General features: G+C 47.5%; 1 protein-coding gene and 1 pseudogene across 3 annotated transcripts in view; one reads left to right on the forward strand and one right to left on the reverse strand.

The window, feature by feature from the left end:
- GALNT2 (polypeptide N-acetylgalactosaminyltransferase 2) overlaps positions 1-21,075 on the forward strand; it is a 222,721-nt gene that overhangs the window by 68,417 nt on the left and 133,229 nt on the right. The window lies entirely within an intron of this gene.
- LOC136389743 (large ribosomal subunit protein eL36-like) lies at positions 14,100-18,184 on the reverse strand (annotated as a pseudogene).

The raw sequence follows: 21,075 nt of genomic DNA on the forward strand, positions 1-21,075 counted from the left end.
ATTCTTCTCATGTTCATTTTAAAACCGATGTGGGGAGCTGCCGTGTAGACCAGGAGAAGGAGCTGAGGACTTCCCTGAGCCCAGGCTGTAGCCACTGTTCAGAGCCCCGCCTGCAACCAGGTCTAGTCTCTGGTGCCAGCTGATTTGAGAGCCGCCAGTGGGCTGAACAGTGGCTTGTGTATCAGGAAGGCGCTGACTCAGTCTGGCTTCTGGTACTCCAGGAGCCTGAATCCAGAGGCAGAACCTTCTGGACATCTCTCGGCAGGGGACATTGGGCTCTCTGCTTCCTCACTGATGAGTCATTGAGAGTCCTGACCTGGACAGGGTCCCCACTCCCTCTGGCTTTCCATTGCTGCGTCTGTCAACTCAGGAAGAGGCCCCCAAGCAGGCTGTGTGGCACAAATAGGTCTTTCTGGTTAGAGATGCATAGGGCGCACCACCCACCTGCTGCTGCAGCAGTAGGAATGAAATGCAGATCAGCCCAATGGAAGTGTCAGCAAAGCGCAGGTGTGCAGAGGGCACATTTACACACTTTGCTGGCTTCCGCACTTTAGGTGACTCTGATGTCTTGTGAGGAACTCATCCCAGAGGCCAGCTGTTTCAGTGAATGCTGCTGTTGCTCTCTACAGAGACATGACAGGCAAGTAGAAAGACAACCCCTTGGGCCCCGAACACACCCTGGTTTCTCCTGGCTCTGTGTGCGCTGTTTTTCATGTGAGAAGTCTCAGTCCCACATCCTTACTGCAGCTGCTGGCATCCCCAGCCCCTGTTGTCACTGATAATTCAGAGGGTGCTGTGCCTGTCTTTATCTCTGATACCACATGGGTGACATCTACAGGATGGCCAAGCTTTCCAGCTGTGACAGCTGTTTATTGACATTTGTTTCAGGCAGCATTTGACAGTCACATCTTCATCAGCAAAAAGCTCATTTTGTTTCTCCCAGATGTTCTTCCGGTTATCTGGGCCTTTTTTCACATACCAAGAGTTTTGTTTTTAATGGCTTTAATTGCTAACAATTTTAAAATAGCACCCTTTCACACAGAGGTGGTGCTTTTTAAAACAGAGCCACATTTTCCAAATCTGCTGGAATAGATTCAGTTTACAAAAGCAAGACCCATGACCCGGGAGTGCTCCACAACCTGCCGTGGGGCAAGGAGCTGTGGGGTGACTGATTGGGGTCAGACCTTGACCTTAATCATAACATAAAGCAGGTCAGGGAAGTAGATGTGGCTTGCTGTGTGTGGGCCATGTTTCAGAGACGATCCTGTTATTACACGGCTCATTATTCCCTGCGTCTCAAGTGACCATGCAATTTAGTGTGCAGTGAGAACCGGGGTGTTAATAATGACACGGGGACAGTAGCTGTGGAGCAGGACAATCGGGGTCACTTGTCTATAACCAAATGACCTCAGATCCAAGGGCCTCCAGGTGAAGGCTGGCCTCTGTTTTTTGCCTCTAGAATTATGATTATGATTTTAATTAATACATAGACTTAGTATTTTTTTCTTTAAAAATTTTTTATTATGAAAAATCTACAGCAGTAGATACTGTGAGCTCCTATGTAACCCCTGCCCCCGCAACAACCATTCATGTTTTGTCTTTTCCTATTGGTTAATACTTCATCATCTTTTTTTTTTTTTCTTGGACTGTTTCAAGCAAATCCAGGTGTTGTTTTTCTTCTTATATTGCTTACTTCAAACTAAGCATCATTAGCATGTGTGGGTATTCTCTTGTGGGATGAGAGAAGAGAGGATTAAGTAGGGGCTGAGGATCGGGAGGAAGCTGCATTTATAAAGCAAAAAAAAACTTTGGGACAAGCTCATTGATTCTGGGCAGAGGTTATGGTGAGCATTTCTGAAATAGTGGCTTCCAGCCTTCTTGTAGGAGGATAGAAACTCTCAAGTTCATCTTCAGCAACCTTCAGATACCTGCCCCCAGGCCTCCAGGAAAGATCCCTGAGTGCATTTGGCTCCTCCTGCCTGGAAACCTACAATACCCAGGAGAGCGGGGCTGAGGTCCCAGTGGCTCCCTGGCGGGGGACATCTGTTCTGCCGTGAGGCCTACAGACTCTCCCTCGTCCTGTCTTAAACCAAGATTATCCCTGGACCATCATTTTTCAGAGCACCCTCCCTCCGCTATTGAAAACAGATGGATTACAGTTCAGATCCTCTGATTCTGGGGGTGGGGCTCAGAAGTCTGCACTTTGAGCTCCTCCTGGGTCCCCAAAGCTTGGGAATGTCAAGGTCAAGCCCAGGCCTCCCAGGTGGTTTGTCTTGGAAATTGGGTCTTGTCTTCTGCTTCCTTTGGTTCCCTGTGAATCTGGTGTTTGAAGTTGGTCTCCAGTTTTTGCTGTAGTTTGTTTTATAAAACATTTTGGTGAGAAAACAGCCCAGTCGGTAGCTCTTAGCGCATCACAATCACCTGGGACATCCTTACACCAGCTCCTCTTCTATTGCTGACGCTGGGCCTGGGCACCTGCATGGTTTAAAAAAAAAAACAAACCTGACTCACAGCTGGTGTTGAACCTCCTCTCTGGCAGGATGCCCGTCAGGGCTTTGTCATGTTGGTGCTGGGTGCCGCCTCTGAGCAGCCAGGGCAAGAAGAGGAAGCGGCTGCTGTTTCCAGATGAGGTGGGAAGCTCCATCGCCGTCTTCCTGGTGGTGGCGGTTCTGTTTGGACTTGGAAAGAGCACATTTCAAACAAGGTCTCTGTGAAGAATTTAATTACAGAGAACACAGGGGTCACTCCTGCTGCCTTCTTACCCTCTGGCCCAGCTCCTCTGGGAAGTGCCTTCCCAGAGCCCACGGCCTGCATTTTCATTATCCTGAGATTAAATGAGACCAAAGGAGATTGTCCGTTCTTGTCCAGGCTACTGCGGGCAGTCAGTGGACATGGTTCTGGAGCTCCTTGTGGGGTTTTCTTGAGGTTCTGATCTCATGAGGGTTCTTTCTTCTCCTTTGCTCTCCACTGGTCTGTAGATGTTTATGTTTTTGATCAGGCTAAAAATGAGCATTTTTTACTTCCTTCTCCTGGGTAGGAATTAATAAGACAGTCATTGTACCTCTGTTGTTTGGAGTTGGACATGAGAAATTGACTAATGGCAGATTGGATGTCCGCCTCCGCCCCACCCCCTTTCGTGTAATTAGTTTGGAGGCCCTGGAGAAGTGAGACCCCAGGTCTGACAACTTGCCCACGCCATTTCGTGGATATTTGTGACCATCCCTCCCTCTCCATTATTAGTTGATAGTAATTATATCGTGTTTCTGATTCTTTTTCTCTATTCTGAATGCTCATGGACTTGGAATCGGGAAACCTGACACATAGCGGGGCCTTCCTTAGGTCTGGACCATTTCCCCAGTCTCTGTGAGTGCGGGATCCTCTTCTGATCTCTCAGTCCAGGGGTGACATGTCCCTGAGGTTCTACAGGACTGGTAAAGCCCTTGCTTAGCACAGATTGCTCCCCTCCACACCCTCTTTCCTTCCTGCCCAGACACCTTGTCCTTAAATGTCTCTCAGGAAAGGTATGCCTCAATCTCTCTAAGGCAGTTCTCGGGTGGCTCAGCCTTCCAGACAGGTTTTCCTTGTCTAAGTCGTGGTTGCCTAATGGCAAAAGCTTCTGCTGCTGTGTTTTGGGGTAATTTTACAGGATAGATCTTGTCTCTCCCAGGAGGGGACAGTGCAGGAGCATCAGTCTGGTTGCCACCCAGTAGCAGATGTTTGGGGTCTGTCTCTCTTTTGCAGGCTTGCCACAGTGTGTGCACAGGGTTAGCAGCATGAGTGGTGTGTCACTGCGGCAATTCCTGGGTCTGCTTTTGGGAGGAGGGAGGTTTCTGAGCTAATGGCATTCCCTCACCTCCCTGGTCATCCTGTGGTGGGCCATTGTGGTCACTAGTGGTGCCCTGGAGTACAGTGGAAGGTTCAGGACCCTTGTATCTAGAGGATTGATGTATGGGTACATAATGGTGTGTATGTGTATATCCATGTGTGCATGGACATGCATGTGTGTACTTGTGTGTGCATGCATGTATGTATGTGTACATGCATGTGTATATGCTTGTACGCATATGTGCATCCTGCTACAATATGCCACCCAGATCGGCTTAACGAGATCAGCAGTAGTCTTGTTTTGGATTTGTTGTTTTACATCTCAGCCGTGTAAATACACACAGACAGATACATTGAATAATTCAATGTCCAGAGCGGGAAAGTGCCACCAAGTGCTCTTCGCTTTCAGAATAGCACGGGTGAGGGGACACCCATGGAACCACTCAACAGTCCCCACCTCAGGTTTGTCTCTGCAGACTGGCAGAGCACCCCTGGGCAGATTGCCAGGTTAGCTCAGCAGGGTTGCCTAGTGGCCATCAGAGCAATAGATCCTGACAGGAGCGTGCCTCTGCGGGCTTCCCACTCCTGACTTAATGCTTAGAAACAACTCACATCATGCTGGTGTGATACCTAATTATGCTGTAATGGGGAGTGACAGCCACACGATGTGGCATCTCCAGGATGAGGATGGCTGTTCGGGCTCTGGAGCCACTGCGCCAGAGCCTAGCGAGGAGCTGGGGCGATGGGCAGCTGCCCACCTCTGGATGAGCCATTTCTCTGCAAGGAAGGCACTTCTCCTTCGTCTCACCAGGAAGCCTGGGCTGCCACATCCAGAAGGGACTTCCCATGCTGGAGGTAAAAGGCCGTACTCCACACATCCCCCAAGGTGGCATATTTGCTCCCAGAAACTTATGTTTGGATGAATTAAACTATTGAACCTATTTCTGAAAGCAACTTGAAGAAGATGCACCAAACTATGTACTTCAAGCTTCTTTTTCCTGTGCTTTGTTTGTGTCTGCAGCCTTCTCAGGATAGCCACCATCTCTGCTGGTGATTAAACTGGGAATTGGAGGGGATGTTTCTTTTTGTAGCCTGACAGCGAAGTCTCTTCTGCTGCACTTTCTTGTAGAGAGCTCTTTCCTCCTTTACAATAGCTTCAGGCAACTGTTGGGGATTTTGTTTTTGTTTGTTGTTTTGTCTTATTCTGAAACTTGAAGCTCTACTTGTAATTCAGTCCCTCACACCTCTGTGGAGCTGTGGCCATGTTCGGCCTTGCATTGAAGGATGTCCTGGAACTTCTGGCCCTGCCCTCACCCTGTCGAGGTGGCAGGAGGCACAAGAACTCCCCTCCAGCCTTATGGGTGGGGGCTTTGCAGCTCGCCTGCTGTCTTCTGAACGTAGGGACTCTGTCTCTGCCTTTCCTTCCCTGAGGAGTCTGTCTCAGCGTGGCTCACAGGACCCTACTTAGGGTCACTTGTCACCCTCTCAGGACCTGGTTGGATGCAGCAGGCTTGCAGATGTGTTCTGTGCTTGTGTGTGACTTCCATTCAGCTCTTTTCTATTTAAAGTACATTACCCAAGTTGCTTTCTGGAACATAATATTCTTTCTCCTGGGAAAACATGTTCAGGATTTTGTGTAGCCTCCCAGACTGGGTTTTGCAGCTCTTCTAGCATAATGATTACAGAGAAGTTGATGATCAGTGTGATCTTCTTTGTCTTCTCACTCTGTCCTTTTGTCCCCTGCCACTTGGAGACCTCCAAGAGGGAAGAGTACTGAGAGGTGTCCCAGTAGAACCTCACTTCTTCCCCTCTGGCTCTGATTGCTGTTTCCATTCAAACACAGTGCTGCACATTTAGGGCCAAGCCAGGGCAGTGACGAAGGTGAGGGTCTGATTGTCCACAGGAAGCCAAGGATGATGCCATAGAGGTAATTACGCATGGTCCCCGTTTCCTTAATGAAGCGGTCAGACCCTGATCACCCCCCATGCCCCAAGCATGACCCTGGGAGGAGTATTTTCAGTTCTTTAATCAGCTCAGAATTGTTTTCCTCTGGGACGTCTCCCCTACTTGGCCCTGCTCTTCCCGGGCCTAAGGAAGGACAGGCAGCCTCCAGAGTCCATCCAGGTGTGCGGCTACAGGTGAGGACTCAGACTGAGGGGTCAGGCTTAAACTCCTGGCCTGCCTGTAAGTGCATCTGACACCAAGCGGGAACCTTGAACATGACTCTACCAAAGACTAGGGCAAGGTTTTCCAAATTGTAAGTCACAACCTGCTAAGTGGATCATGAAACTAATTTAGGAGGACAGTATCTGTATTTAGAAGAAGAATAAATAGAAGAGAGAAGAGAGAATACTAGAGCAGAGAGTACATAGCAAAAGTAGGTAGTAGTTTATAAAACTTATTTACTATGTGTGGATGTGTGTACATATGTGTGTATCTATATGTTACAAATAAATGTATGAAGTGTATGCTAGGTCTCTTAACCAAATTCATTTCTTAATGTGGGTTTTGGAAAAAATAAATGTCAGAAAGCTGCTGGCTAGTGCCTCACCAGCCAGGAGAGGCTACCAGGGAACTGGCTAATCTGGTTTATAACACGTGCATGTGTTCTCTGTATAACTAACACACACATGTTCTCTGTATGACTGTAACACACATATGTGTTCTTTGTCCTACAAGACAAATGTCATAATCATGGTCCACAGCCTTGGTCCACTCCACAGATGGAGCTTGTCAATCTACTTGTCTTCGTGGGACCGGGTCACACCTCCTTTTACCCCCTTGGTCCCAGGTCCCAGGTACACTCACAGGAGGGTGATTTGCCCACCTGTCTCTACATTCTCAGGCTTCTGACTCTGTTACCTGTTTGATCACTGTTTCTCCTGGCTCTAGTATTGGGAAAATCACTCCCATTTTCCTGAGCCTTATGTTTTTTTGCCCACCACTGTGAGTAAAATTCATCTTTGGTGACTTGACTAAATCTACTCAGTCCTTCTAAATACATTTAATGAGAAAAATAGATGCGATCATGGAAACACATGCTTAGTTCCATGCTTAGGACTTAGCGTGGGACTCAGTATACACCCTGATTGTCAAGGCCATGTTTCTTTCTTGCAAGAGTGTTTCTGTAGACAGATTTGACAAACACCCTGCAAGAGTGACTTATGAGGGCTCATTCTTTAACATTTTAAGGACTTTTTTTTTAACATCACAGTAAGCACGTTTTAGTGTATTAAGAAAACAGAGGGAAAAAAATACCCATAATACTTTCTGCATTGAAACAAGAGTTACAAAGATCTTGGTGTTAATTTACCCAGTCCTTTTGAAAAATAATTTGTAGAGAACTTCCAGTTTTGTCTGAGGTCGCCTTCTGAGTCCAGCAGTCACCAGTCTCCCAAAGTGCCCTCCCGACCCCACCCTGCTTCCTTTTCACATTCCAGTCCAGAGGTCTCCTTTGTCAGACAGTGAGCTCAGCCATCTGGCTGCAGGCCTACTCCCCACTCCTGTGAGATGCATACAGCCATTGTCCTCCCTGGTCCCCCCACAGTGGGCAGGAGGCCACAGCCCCCTGGGACCTCCAGCCGTGGTCCTTATCATTCAGTCTCTTTCCTGCATCAGAGTCTGGTGGAATCGATACGTTAATAAAAGCTACTGGTGCCCAGTCGCTTACCAATGTTTATGTGGGTTTATTGTGTAGGCCTGTCTGCTTGGCTGTCTGTCTTATAAAGATGCAGAAATGGTGTCTTTTCCACCCATTATTTGGAGAGAATAATACGTCTCTGTCAGATTAGCTTCTCAGAGGCTGGAGCTTTCTGAAAAGAGCTTGCATAATCAGAGTGTCTGTCGAGCTGCAATGCCAAGAACTTACCCCCATTGTGCAGCCGGAGTGTATATTTGCACATTTTAAATATTTCACTGTTTGGTCCTGTCAGAAATCAAGTGGTTGCACACGCCATGCTTGGAGTGGATGTGGCCCTTCCTCACACGGTGTACATGGTCCTCTCCACATGGACACTGCCTTTCTAACAACAGCCCTAGGGCAAGGGAAGGGGAACAAATACCCATGGGTGGATGGGAGGGCCGAGCCTTCGGTTTGTGCATCTGTCCCTTCTGGGGAATCTCTGGAGAGAGGAAGTATTACAAGTACACTCCCCCTCCCAAAAAAAGAGGACAGAATGCTATCCCCCAGGACTTCAGAGTGGGACCTTATTTGGACACAAGGTCTTTACAGAGATATCAAGTTAACATAAAAGCATTTGTGTGGGCCCTACTCCAGTGTGAATGGGGTTCTTATATAAAGGGTACATTTAGACATGGAGACAGACACACACACACACACACACACACACACACACACACAGGGAAGATGACATGAGGAAACTTAAGGAGAAAACAGCCGTCCACAAGCTAAGGTGGAGGCCTGGCACAGTTCCTTCTGTTACACCTTTTGTTCTATTTATTTTTATTTTTTTTAGTGAGAGGAAGGGAGATTTAGTAAGACAGATTCCCACATGCGCCCCAGCCGGGATCCACTCGGCAAACCCTGTCTTGAGCCAATGCTTGAGTACGGAGCTATTTTTAGTGCCCAAGGCTAACACTTGAACCAGTTGAGCCCCTGGCTGTTGGAGGGGTAGAGGAAGACAAAGGGTGTGGGAGGGGAGAGAAGCAGATGGTCGCTTCTCTTGTGTGCCCTGACCGGGAATCAAACCTGGGACTTCCATATGCCGAGCCAATACTCTGTCCACTGAGCCAACTGCCCAGGGCCCATTACACCTTTAAAGAGAGCATGGTTCTGCTGACACCTTGGACTTCCAGGATCCAGAATTGCGACAAGACATTTCTGTAGTTTAAGCCACCTGGTCTGTGGGACTCAGTTGTGGCAGCCCTGGGAAGCTCATTCAGGCAGTGTTTGTCAGTCTGTTATAAATTGCTCTTATAAAAAGTTTTGCCATTTGGCACACTGGTCCAGGGCCCTTGGCAGTTTTAATGTTTAAAGACTTTCTGTGATTTTGTAGGGTCTTGACTGGCTGGGCCCGTGGTGTGGGGCTTTAACTGTCAGGGCCCTCCCAAGCAGGGCTGGCCCGCCATTCAGTTTTACGTGACATACTTCAGTTTAGGTTGTCCTCCGTGAAGTTTTATACAGGAGTACTTCCCCAGATACCTCGGCTCTCTCCTGTTTAAGAGCTATTTTCCCCCACAAGGTTAGAGATCAATCAGGCTGCAGTCACCCATTGTCTTGTCAAAGGGTTCTCGAAGCATGCAGTGCCCGTCTCTCCGACTGCCTCAGGCTTTCCGTCCAGAATGTCTCTCTGGTCTCTGGAGTTGGGCCTTGCCCACTGCCTCTGACCTCGGGGGGAGGGGCCTCCATCTGCCTTACCAATCACAGCTCACTCTTACTCCCAGTCCGTGCTTTCCTGGGCCATCGTGAAGTGAGGTTGGAAGACAGCTAGCTCAACCAGGAGCTTTTTCTGGAGGGGCTAGTCATTCAGAAATTTAAGATAAAGAAATGTTAGTTTATGCTGGGACCTTCAAAACAGATCAGGAATTGGGATATGTGGGGTATAGGACACCCAGGGTGCCTCCCCCAAGACGTTATAATGGTATGAATACAGGTGTAGGGTTTTGTGGCTGAATAGGATCTCACCCCTGGGGCTGGTAGGGACAGGGCAGGACTCTCCCCACACAGAAAAAAGGCACAGCAGAGCCGGACTTTGTGGGGACTGAAGCTATTATAATCTGAAGCAAAAGTGGTTATACACCCAAAACTGGATTCCCAAGTGAACAGCACAGATGAAATCAGGAATGACCCAGCCTGACAGGGGAGGAAGAGGGTTGAGGAAGAGAGAGATTAGATCCGGGGGCTAGGTTAAGAGAAGGGCCTGAGTGTTGCTAAGAAATGAAACATCAGTGTAGACAGTTCCAGAGTTTGAGCAGAGGATAAAAGCATTGCTTTAAAAAGGCAGATCTTGGAGTGACTAGTCTGCTGGGGAGTGAGGGGAAAGCCATGAATCCGTGTTATGGACTTGGGCACATTGGCTCTGAAGGCCAGAGGGGTGTGTGAGAGACTGGGGTAGAGCCCATGGACATGGATGATGGGCAGTGAGGGGAGGGCACGGGTAAAGGTGACTGGGAGCTTTCTCTGGGCAAATGATAGAAACAGGATAAGGCTTTTGTTTCTTTATGGTATGGGGGTTGTGTGCAGGGGCATTGATTGAAATGCTGACTGCTACAGCAAGTAGGCTCACCTGTCGCTTTTTGGTGCTGTGTGGTGGGACTGGGCTTAGGAGAGAGAGAGAAGTAACACTGTGAGGACAAGCCCAGGAGGTCCCAGGTCTGGCTGGGCTCCACGTGTAACTAGCTGCTTCCTGCAGCTTCCTGTACACGTCTGAGGTCTGCTAGTAACCTAGGACCTGTTTCCAGCTTTAGCGCTAGTTTGCATTGTCATCCTAGAGATGCCTCCTTGTCCCCACTAGGATGTTAATGGTGGGTTAGTTAACTGAAGAAGCTCCTTCCTATCTTTCTTTTGCCGTCAACGTTGGTTTGCTAAAACTGATTCTTCAAGATGTCACCAACTGTTTTCACCCTGCTTTCTAGACACTGGATATTTTATTATCTTTCTTCATGGATCAGTTTATGGTAATTGCTTTTAGTGGTGTGTGTGTGGGGGTGTGGGATTTTACCTTAACTCTTAACGTACCATATTTTCTGCAACTAAACCACCTTAACTCTGTGCTATGCCAGGTGGGGCTGGCTGTGACCTGCAGGTTGTACCTTTATGAAGCAGTGTGGAACTCTGGGGCCATGACACAGAAGTTGGTGCTATGTGTTTTTATAGCATACTTCCTTGGTTTCACAACACTTTCCCACATGTTCTGATTCATTTAAATTAGTACCTAAAATGTGGAAGGTGAAAAGGAAGTGTTGGGGAGACGGGTCCTCTGGCCCCAGGAAGCTGAACATCTTGGTTGAGAAACAAGAAACATGAGTTATTTGAGGATACTTTTGTTCTGTAAGTGGAAATAAATGAAATAATTAGGGACTTGATCAGGTACAACATAAGGCAAGGTCAGATGGCACATTATTACGTTATGATTTAGAAAAGTATTGGGTTGGGGAATAAGTTCATAGCGTTTTTATATTTTATTTTACAACGATTTGTTTGCTGTTTGGAAAAGGGTAAGTATTCATTGGATAAAACTCTTTCTGCTCTACAAAACTATGTTAATTGTATTTTTGAGTTATTTAATTTTTTATTAGTTTTGAGGCTTAGAAATGGAATACCCAGGAGGCAAAAATCAACATTTTCGACACCTGCTCTTCTTTGCTTTTCATCGAGGTCAAAAAGCTGCCGAAGCAGCCCGGGACATTTGCAGTGTGTATGGAGAAGGTGTCATAGGCGAGTCTACAGCACGGAAATGGTTTGCAAAGTTCAAAAATGGCGACTTTGACGTCGATGACACGTGCCGCAGCGGAAGGCCTTCTGAATTCGATGAAGAACTGGGAAATGCTCGAAAAGAATGCCACGGTCAACAAGGAGCTCTACAGTGCCCAGCTACACTGCGTGAATGAGGCTATTCGACTGAAAAGACCTGATCGACATGGTCAAACCATACTCCTTCACGACGCCAGGCCCCATGTTGCACAAGTCGTCAAAGCCGCATTTCAAGAGCTCGAATGGGAGGTCCTTCAGCATCCGCCGTATTCTCCAGACCTTGCACCAACCGATTACCATCTTTTCCGCTTCCTGTCAATTACCTTCGATAACAAAGAGGTCCTTAAAAACTGGCTCAACAACTTCTTTGACACCAGACCAGGTGATTTTTGGCGGAATGGCATCAACGAATTGGTCGAGAGGTGGGAAGAGGTTGTAAACAGCAACGGCGAATATATAATTGATTAACTTATTGATATAATTATTGTTTTTTGTTTAAATAAAAGTCTTCGGTAAAAACGCTACGAACTTATTCCCCAACCCAATACCACATAGGAGGTAAAATTGGAGCCAGGGCCTGGAAAAATTGGGAGAATCCATGAAGGACTGAGTAAGGTCATCGAGGAGAGATGTTACCTAAGGCCATGAATTTGGTGGTCACTTTATCCTGAATGCCATCTCTGTTTCCCCATTTAATAGCAGAGAAAACACTGGAACTTACTGGATAGAGTTGAAACGAGCCTCAGCTGGGATGTATATGAGCCACTGAGCACCTGCCTGGCATGGGTGTGGTAAGCATAACGACAGCAAATAAGAAAGCCACATCATATCGCTATATACCTGTTAGAATGACTTAAAAAAATGATAACACCAAGTGCTAACAAGGACGTAGACCCCTGAAAGTGTCACACGCTGCCAGTGGCACTGCAAAGTGACATAATCAGCTTGAAAACAGTTGATGGTTTTTTATAAAGTTAAACACGTTCCCACACAACCCCACAGGCCAACTCTTGACATTTATCCAAGGGAAATGGAAATTTATGTGCTCACAGCACCCATAAGACTTTGTTCATGTTTGTCCCCAAGTGGAAACTGTTTCACTGTCCCTCCTCTGGGGAATAGTGAACAGGCTGTGGTGTGTCCACAGGATGGACGGTGGCCCTAAGTGGTGGAACACCACCCTCCATGGATATACACAGCGTGCATGGACGTCAGTGCATGGCCACAATGGAAGAAGTCAGGATCCGAAGGCCACAGACTGTATGAGTCCATGTCTGTGACGTTGTGGGAAAGGCAAAACTGTAGACACAGAGGACAAATCAGGGTGGTCAGGGGCTGGGGGGAAGTTTTTGGGGGGTGACGGAACTACTGTGCATCTTGCTTGTGGTGACAGTGGCACGATTGTGAACAGTTGTCAAAACTCACAGCTGTACTTTGGAGTAAATCACACTATATGTAAATTGTACTTGAATGTAAGGAATGGAAAAACAAATTATGAGCCACGTCAAAGAAGGGAGAGGGATCCTTGCTTGCGGAGAACCTGCTGGAGCAGGCCTGAGTTGAACAGCAAGGGGCACAAGAGGGAAACAGGCCTGAGTGGGCAGGCAGAGCCGTGGCAGTGGAGTGGAAGTGAGCATGTCTGATGCGATGGAGGAGAGTGAACTTGGGGCTCCTTGGGCAGCAGGTGGCAGGGTGAGAATGGCCTTCGTGTTGTGCAAGGGCCCAGCTAGGGGCCAGCGCATTTCTCCAGCATGTGGATGAGGCCTGAACATGGTGGGTCTGGTCAAGGGTTTGTAGACAGACAGACGCTTGAGACTCTTCCTAGTGTACTCTGCCTTTCTCAGAGATGAGCAAACAAAGGCCTGCAGTCACCAATGCTTGCTCTGGAAAAATGTCACGGGGTGGGGGTGGGGGGACAATGACACCTGAGGCACTCTGCGTGCTGGACCCCTAGATGGTCAGCAAAATATTTTTAGCCAGGGGTCCCTCTCTTCACCTGAGAGTGGAAGTGGCCAGCCTGGCCTGCAGAGTTCAATCCGCTCTGTTGCACAGGCTCCTGTAGTTCTCCCAAGTCAGGCTGTGAGTCAACAGCCTGCTGTGGCCCAGTTCCCCCACCCCTTCCCAGGAGCTCCTGGTTTTGCCATCCTGGTCACAAAGATTTTGTGCCTGCAGCCTCCAAGTTTGGTGGATGAATGCTGGTCTGAAGGCTTTGTTTGTGTGCACAGCGTGTCGGTGGCCGCAGGGAGGGCTGAGCCCAGAGATGGTGTTTCTGAGCACGCCCCAGCCCGTGCCAGATTTCCATTGCAGTACAAAATGTGTTTGCTCTCCCAGCAGCTTGTTTGAAGTGGGGGAAGGTGCAGGCTTCATGTGTCTGGCGAGGTTGCCGACACTGCTTTTAGATGAGGTGGTGGTGGTTGAAATAGAGCTTTACACAGGGCACTCCTAACCTGTGATCTGTAAACATGTCATTGCCATTGCCCCAGGAAAAGCACCATCCACTTGCTCTTTTGGCCGCTATGGACGTGATATTTTATTTACTGAGGAAACTGTTTTCTCTCACTACTTACTCCTTCCTCCCTCCACAAACCGTGCAATGCACGAGGCCAAATCCTTCTGTGGCTTTTCTCTCACAATGTGTAGGACCCCCTCAAGTTTATGAGAAGAGTCTCAAGAAAGATGACATTCAGTGTGAGATGGGTCAACAAGAAAATTTCACCCAGTTGTTTCGTTTATTTGGATCCCAGCTTTGCATTTTGGTTGGGACTGAAGAAAATGTTTAAAACTGAAGTCTGGCTTGGGACCACATGAGCCAGACTTTTCTCAGGGAAAAACGAAGGGATAGTCACTTGGCTTTGCGTTTGGCCTGTAGGGCTTCATGCTGCCAGGCCACATGAGGGCCACACACCAAGCCTGTGGGAGCCCTGCGGTACGCATTGGCCTCGGGAGCCGCGTGGCCCAGGGCCATCTTGGTTCTAACTGGGCAGGCTGCCCCACTGAACGTAGTGAAGGTGTGAGTTGGATGCCTCCCATGGAGCAGGGCCAGGTGAGTATTGGTCAGCTCTGGAAGGAACTGTGGCATCTGCCCCACCACCTGCAGGCTGGCTGGCTCTGGCCACAGTGGCCTTCCTCTTTCTTTAATCCCTTTTTCACCATGGACATGTGGGCCCACAATGCCTCTGGGGACTGGAATCCTAGGGAATGCCATTTTTCCCAGGCTCTTGACTTAGCTCCATTGACCAGTTTTCTGTGGGGTCTGGAGGAGTTGGTCACCACGCCTTTCATTACTGCCTCTGGACCAGGAATGATGCTGAGGGTTTTGGAGAGGTCGTTGGGAGACCGAAGTCACAGCCCTTTGGGGTGTGGTCTCAGCCCAGGAGCCACCCCACCCAAGTGCTTCCTCCTGGCTGGGCTAGGGCCCTAAGTCTCTGCTCCCTGGTCAGATCTCCATCTCTTTTCTCCAGGATGACCACTGACATCTCCTAGTAGTCCCTCCTCACTTCCCCCCACCGACTGCTTCTCCACATCATAGCAAAATGATACTACTATTAGTATCAAGGTTTTAGTGTTAATAACAATATACTAATGTTATTCAACATGTAGTATGTATCAAATTCTATGTGATGACCACTCGTGTTCCCACATAGTAAACAAGAGCCTGAGCCTTAGGGAGGGTACAGATGTGCACAGGGTCATAAACCATGCCTTATACTCACATCTCTGATACTCTTGAGGTCAGGGCCTGACCACATACAGTTATCTCTGTATCTCTGCCTCCTAGCAAAGGGCCTGACATTGGTAAATATCAGAACTACACCTATTAGATGAGAAAAGGGTTATATCAGAGATGGCTTTTCAGGTCCAAAAGCCCAAGCTCTCCCAGGTCCTTTCTTGTATTTACTGAAGGAGATGTGATATTCAAAACAGGGCTGTTGGCCCAGATTGTGGAGATGGAGATGGTCCTGGGTTTGCTCCATGTAGAATCCTTTGGCTAGATTGCCCTTATGTCACACCCCCAGCTTCCTGTTCACCAGAAAGTTGCTGTTGAGGACTTCCTGTGTAATTTCATTCCACATCTTTGTCTTGGGTCTGCCTGGCAAACCACCCTGAACAAGCAGCCTGAAGCGGCAGTGATAAACGATTTCTTACAACCCTATGGGTTGCTGGATAATTTCTCTGCTGTTCTCACTGGGGCTCATGTGTGTGTCTCTGCAGTCAAATGACAGCCGAGTTGGTGGCTAGTCCACGATGGCCTCACTCACTTGTCCCAAAGTGTTGGTAACTGACTGTTGTCTGGGTGCATCAGGTCTCCAGATGGGCCCCACATGCCAGTAGCGTAGGCCAGCTTCCTTGCAGCATGGTGACCCCAGGGCATCCTTCCAGGAAAGCAAGTCCAGTGCACAAGCCCCTCCTGGCCTCATGGTTGCTGACATCCTATTGGCCAAAGCAAGTCACATGGCCAAGCCCAGTCCAGGAGTGGAGGGGCCCTTCACTCCAGCTCCTTATGGGCAGAGTAGGCAAGACAGGTGGCCATTTCTAACCCACCACACCCAATTCTTCAAATCCATTATGTTCATGACAAATTTTAGGATTTTTCCACCAGAAATTCAGTGTCTTTTAGGTACTCATGACTTGATCTGGGTGATGAGAATGCAGTTAGTGAAATACAGCCCTCAGAATCTGGTCTGAATTGAGATTCTGACTCGATTGTGCACCGTGTTGCCTTTGGCAGATTGCTGGCATCTGTTTCTCCCAGCCCGTGACTGAGTCTCATCACATCTCCACTCTGGTTCTATTACTCCTTTTACTTCCGTCTTTGGAAAGCTGAAGTTAGAATTCTGTTCAGTCACAGTGCTTTTGGTTCCTCGTTTTCTCAACTTAATGCTCCATTTCTTCTGTGTTTCCATTTTGTTTAAAGCTGCTGGATCCTTTCAGGGATAATATGGGGTTTAAACCTTTGGTAAGACTCCCTAACAGACTTCTTATAAAACTAAAAAATCCTGGCACTCCCAATTCATTGGTTTTGCTGATAAGACTCAAGACCGTAGTGCTATTGCATAAGCTTGTGTAGACATGAATAAAAGTGAGTTTGTATGTCCTGCTTGACTTGACTCAAGTGAACTCGGCTGTTTTTCACAACCATGGGTGGCCTACCAACTTTCTAGTGCATTCCTTCCAGAGCTTCGTTAACCTGGTTTAACATATCCTCAGGGTATTACAATGAGGCTTCTATATCTGAACGTGTAATATGTTCCAAGCGTTTCACAAACCCTTTCTCTAATCTGCTCAAAAGTTTAGCGTTCTGGATAATGCTACTGAGGATTTGAGAGACTGATAATTTGTCAAATTTTAGAACCTGGAGTTAATCTAGATCTTTCTACCATCAAAGCCAGTGGACACATGAATCTTTGGCCTCTAGACAAAAATGAATAGGAGAACAGGCTCTTTGTAACTCAGTACTTAAAGAGAAAGTCACAATCTCAGAGTTTAAGTGCAGAGAGGTGAGATGCGTGCGCCAGTTGGAGCAAACTCCATGGAGTCTGCACATCTTGGTGGTGGTTCCTGAACTCCAGGCTCTCCAGGTTTGCAGTAGAAAGAAGACTTGCAACTGGTTATATCAGTAACTATGGGATCTTGGGAAGCTCAGGTGATTTCTCGTGCCGAGTTTTCTCTGCTGTAAAATGGATGCTTTAAAACTTCTTAAGGCTGTTCGGTGGGACAGGGTCTCACCTGCTATGTGTCAGACCCTTCTAGCATCATCTCATAACATGTTATCTCATTTAATTCTTGCAACATCACCATGGGTAGAAAACATGATTCCTATTTATTGCTGTGAGCTCCAGTCAGGGAATTAGAATTTGCCTGCAAAAGTGGAGTTCTCTGCAGCAAATCAACTTCCCCCCCAACTTTCCCATTATGACTAGATGAGATAAAGTGTGTGGGCTGGAAAAGCAACCTTTGAAAACAAATATTAGTGTAAGATTATAGTTTTCTGAAGTTGGATTAAGAGAAGATAAGAGGAAGGATAAATTTTAACTGGCAGTCTCCAGTTACTGTGTAACTTACTATGGGCCTGGGATTTAGTTATTCTTACTACCTAATTGGTTTCCGGGTCAGGTCAGTCCATCCCAGAACTGACCTGGATAGAGCATGTGGATAGAGCATGGACTCTGGGCCAGTCACACCCGGGGTGACACTGGATACAATGCCTATTTGCCATATGCTTTTTATTATTTTTATAGATATGTTTTATTACACACAGTGGGGATAGGGCTCCATTCTTCTTGGCTGCTGCCTTCCTCATGGCTGTAAGGACATTGCTTAGTTCAGGGGTCCCTAAACTTTTTACACAGGGGGCCAGTTCACCGTCCCTCAGACCGTTGGAGGGCCAGACTATAAAAAAAACTATGAACAAATCCCTATGCACACTGCACATATCTTATTTTAAAGTAAAAAAACAAAACGGGAACAAATACAATATTTAAAATAACAAACTAGTAAATTTAAATCAACAAACTGACCAGTATTTCAATGGGAACTATGCTCCTCTCACTGACCACCTATGAAAGAGGTGCCCCTTCCAGAAGTGCAGCGGAGGCCAGATAAATGGCCTCAGGGGGCCGCATGTGGCCCGCGGGCCGTAGTTTGGGGACCCCTGGCTTAGTTTCTCTCTCTCCCCCTGGGCATGGATGTGTGTCCCCACCCATTTTTTTTTTATGAATGTCAGGACCCTCTTGCCTTTAGAGACCTTGAACAGCTCCATAGCTCACCACTCATAGGGGGCAGAGCCACTTAGCTCTCGGATCATATCCACACAAACTTGGCGTACTTGGTGAGGCACTGTAGCACAGCTGTGCCTCAGCCTTCTTGTGTTTTTGGTCACCGTGTGGCCCTCGCTGGGCCCACGACCATGGGATAGCACAGAGCCATGGCTGCTGCTCCTGCCTCATGCTCTGGATTCTATCTTCTTGGTTTCAGTTTTCTCATCTTTTAAGGGGGACATTAAGACTGCACCTCCAGGATGCTGAGAAGACAGAAACAACTGCTTTATGACTCCTGGGATGGAGGAGCTTGTCAGTCAGTGCAGTTCTGTGGACATGGGGGCACTGCCATCAACACTGCCAGTCCCTCAACATTCTCTGCTGGAGGAACAGGGGCAGGCGAGCCAGAGCTGCTGGCTAGGGAGAGGAGTGTGCTTTGACTCCCCTCTTTGTGAATGTGGTTGTCTGTGAACTCAGCGGAAATACGCCCCTTAGCTTACAAGTTCACTGCTAGCAGTGGCCATAAGCACACAAGATCAAGTTGGTTTTTTGTTGACCATTCTCTACTCAGTAGGGAAAGGGGCAGACACAGAGGCTGGGCACCTCAACAGTCCTGTCGGACAGCAGAGACCTTTCTGGCCCTTTCTCCAATTCCTGGGGAGAGAGGAGACCTCTCTATGTTCTAGAATCATGCCTTGACCTCACATCTTAAAAGCAAAGATCAGGCTCACACCAGTTTCTAGAAATAGCTCCTGTGCTGCTGTGGATCGCCCAGTCAGTTTGAACAGCGTCAGGCCACCTGTCACGATGCTGTAATGACACGATCTATTGCATAGGTTTGAGGTTCCAATCTAAACATGCCTGTGTTAAAATTTATTATTCATGAAGGTAATTTAAAAACATGACAGAGTTTGAGAAGCAGAGATAGTTCTCGTCACTCTCCACTCTAACACAACCATTTTTATTTCCGTACATTCCACTCCAAGCTAATACATATGGATACATGGCTTTATATAGTTGTTTAATTGTATACATTAAATTTTGTCTCCTGCTTTTTCATTTAACATATAAGCATTTTGCATATGGCTGTGTGATCTATATAATTGTAGTTCTTAATGGTTGCTCAATGTTCTCTTGAAGGGCTATAACAGAACCAACCTTTTATTGGTGAATGCTTTGTTTCTTTTTTTACTTATAAACAATGCTGCAGCACTCATGCATAAAAGCTGTTTCTTATTTTGGGTTAGTTCATTAGGATAAAAACACAGAAATGAAATTTCTCAGCTTAAAGGTTATGTGTCTTTCTTGCTGGTTCTTGATTTGTGATGCCGAATTGCTTTCCAGTCGTGCTGAACTAATTCACACCCTGTCCCTTTGCTTTTAAATAAGATAGTGGGTCATCTAGATAGATGCACCCATGTTGTCATGCTGTGTACTGGAATAGTGTGAAAAATGTCGCAGCTGTTGAAGGCAGAAAATGGACGTGGAAATAAATGTGCTAGAGATAAGGGATCAGATAGCTGGTTCCTGACTGGAACTGTCTGTCCTGTCCCAGGACAGAGCACTAGATGGCAGGCGGCTCCTGCAGCACCCAGCACCCCCGGATCATGCCAGTGCACAGCGCTCCACTAGGCTGGGCTTGCCCTGCTCCTGGTTGCAGGTCTCTGTGCAGATTCCTGCTCCGTGTCACTCACATGAGGAGACAGATGTAAACGCTGCGCTCGGCCCCTGTGGTCTGATCGAAAAGAGCTTGGAGCTGGGCCCTGTGATCTGATCAAAAAGAGCTTGGAGCTGGGCCCCTGTGGTCTGATCGAAAAGAGCTTGGAGCTGGGGAAAAACAGTTTTGGAGCAAGTTGAAGTGGGATCTGGGCTCTGGTGTTTTTGCACCCACCGCTTTCCCATAGTTGTTTACTTACCTGTGGAATGGGCTAATTATGCACAATGAATCTCTGTGAAAGAAGAATTTGTAATTAATAAAACAAAGACCTTATGAGAAAAGCAGATTTAGGACAACCCTTCTAGGGCTTTTGGGTAATAGTTACATGGCAGGTAGCCCTGAACGCTAAATGAAGAAGATGTCAATGAGAACAGGTCAGTTTTAAATTAATAAAAATAAATGCTATACAGTTCCCATCTACTCTTGCTCATTTGTTAGAAACTTCAGAAAATGTCTTCCCACCATCTCACTAAAATGATCAGGAGTCTGTTGTCCTTGGTGGCACGTGACATGCGTTTTTCAAGGTGAGGCTCACATGTATTTCTAGTCTTCCAGCCACATTCAATAGTTTTGGGGTTTTTTTTACATTTTTTTTTATAAATAAACTTTTATTAATATTAATGGGGTGACATCAATAAATCAGGGTACATATATTCAAAGAAAACATGTCCAGGTCATCTTCTCATTCAACTATGTTGCATACCCATCACCCAAAGTCATATTGTCCTCCATCACCTTCTATCTCCTTTTCTTTGTGCCCCTCCCCATTCCCCTCTCCCTCCTTACCTCCTGCGCCCCCCTCTCCCCCCCACCCCCGGTAACCACCACACTCTTGTCCATGTCTCAGTATCGTTCTTTTTTTTTTTTTTTTTCTGAAGCTGGAAACAGGGAGAGACAGTCAGACAGACTCCCGCATGCGCCCGACCGGGATCCACCCGGCACGCCCACCAGGGGCGGTGCTCTGCCCCCCAGGGGGCGATGCTCTGCCCATCCTGGGCGTCGCCATATTGCGACCAGAGCCACTCTAGCGCCTGAGGCAGAGGCCACAGAGCCATCCCCAGCGCCCGGGCCATCTTTGCTCCAATGGAACCTTGGCTGCGGGAGGGGAAGAGAGAGACAGAGAGGAAAGCGCGGCGGAGGGGTGGAGAAGCAAATGGGCGCTTCTCCTATGTGCCCTGGCCGGGAATCGAACCCGGGTCTTCCGCACGCTAGGTCGACGCTCTACTGCTGAGCCAACCGGCCAGGGCTTCAGTATCGTTTTTATGTCCCATCAATGTATGGAATCATGTAGTTCTTGTTTTTTTCTGATTTACTTATTTCACTCCGTATAATGTTATTGAGAT

Source organism: Saccopteryx leptura, chromosome 1, assembly GCF_036850995.1.
Source record: "Saccopteryx leptura isolate mSacLep1 chromosome 1, mSacLep1_pri_phased_curated, whole genome shotgun sequence".
NCBI lineage: Eukaryota > Metazoa > Chordata > Mammalia > Chiroptera > Emballonuridae > Saccopteryx > Saccopteryx leptura.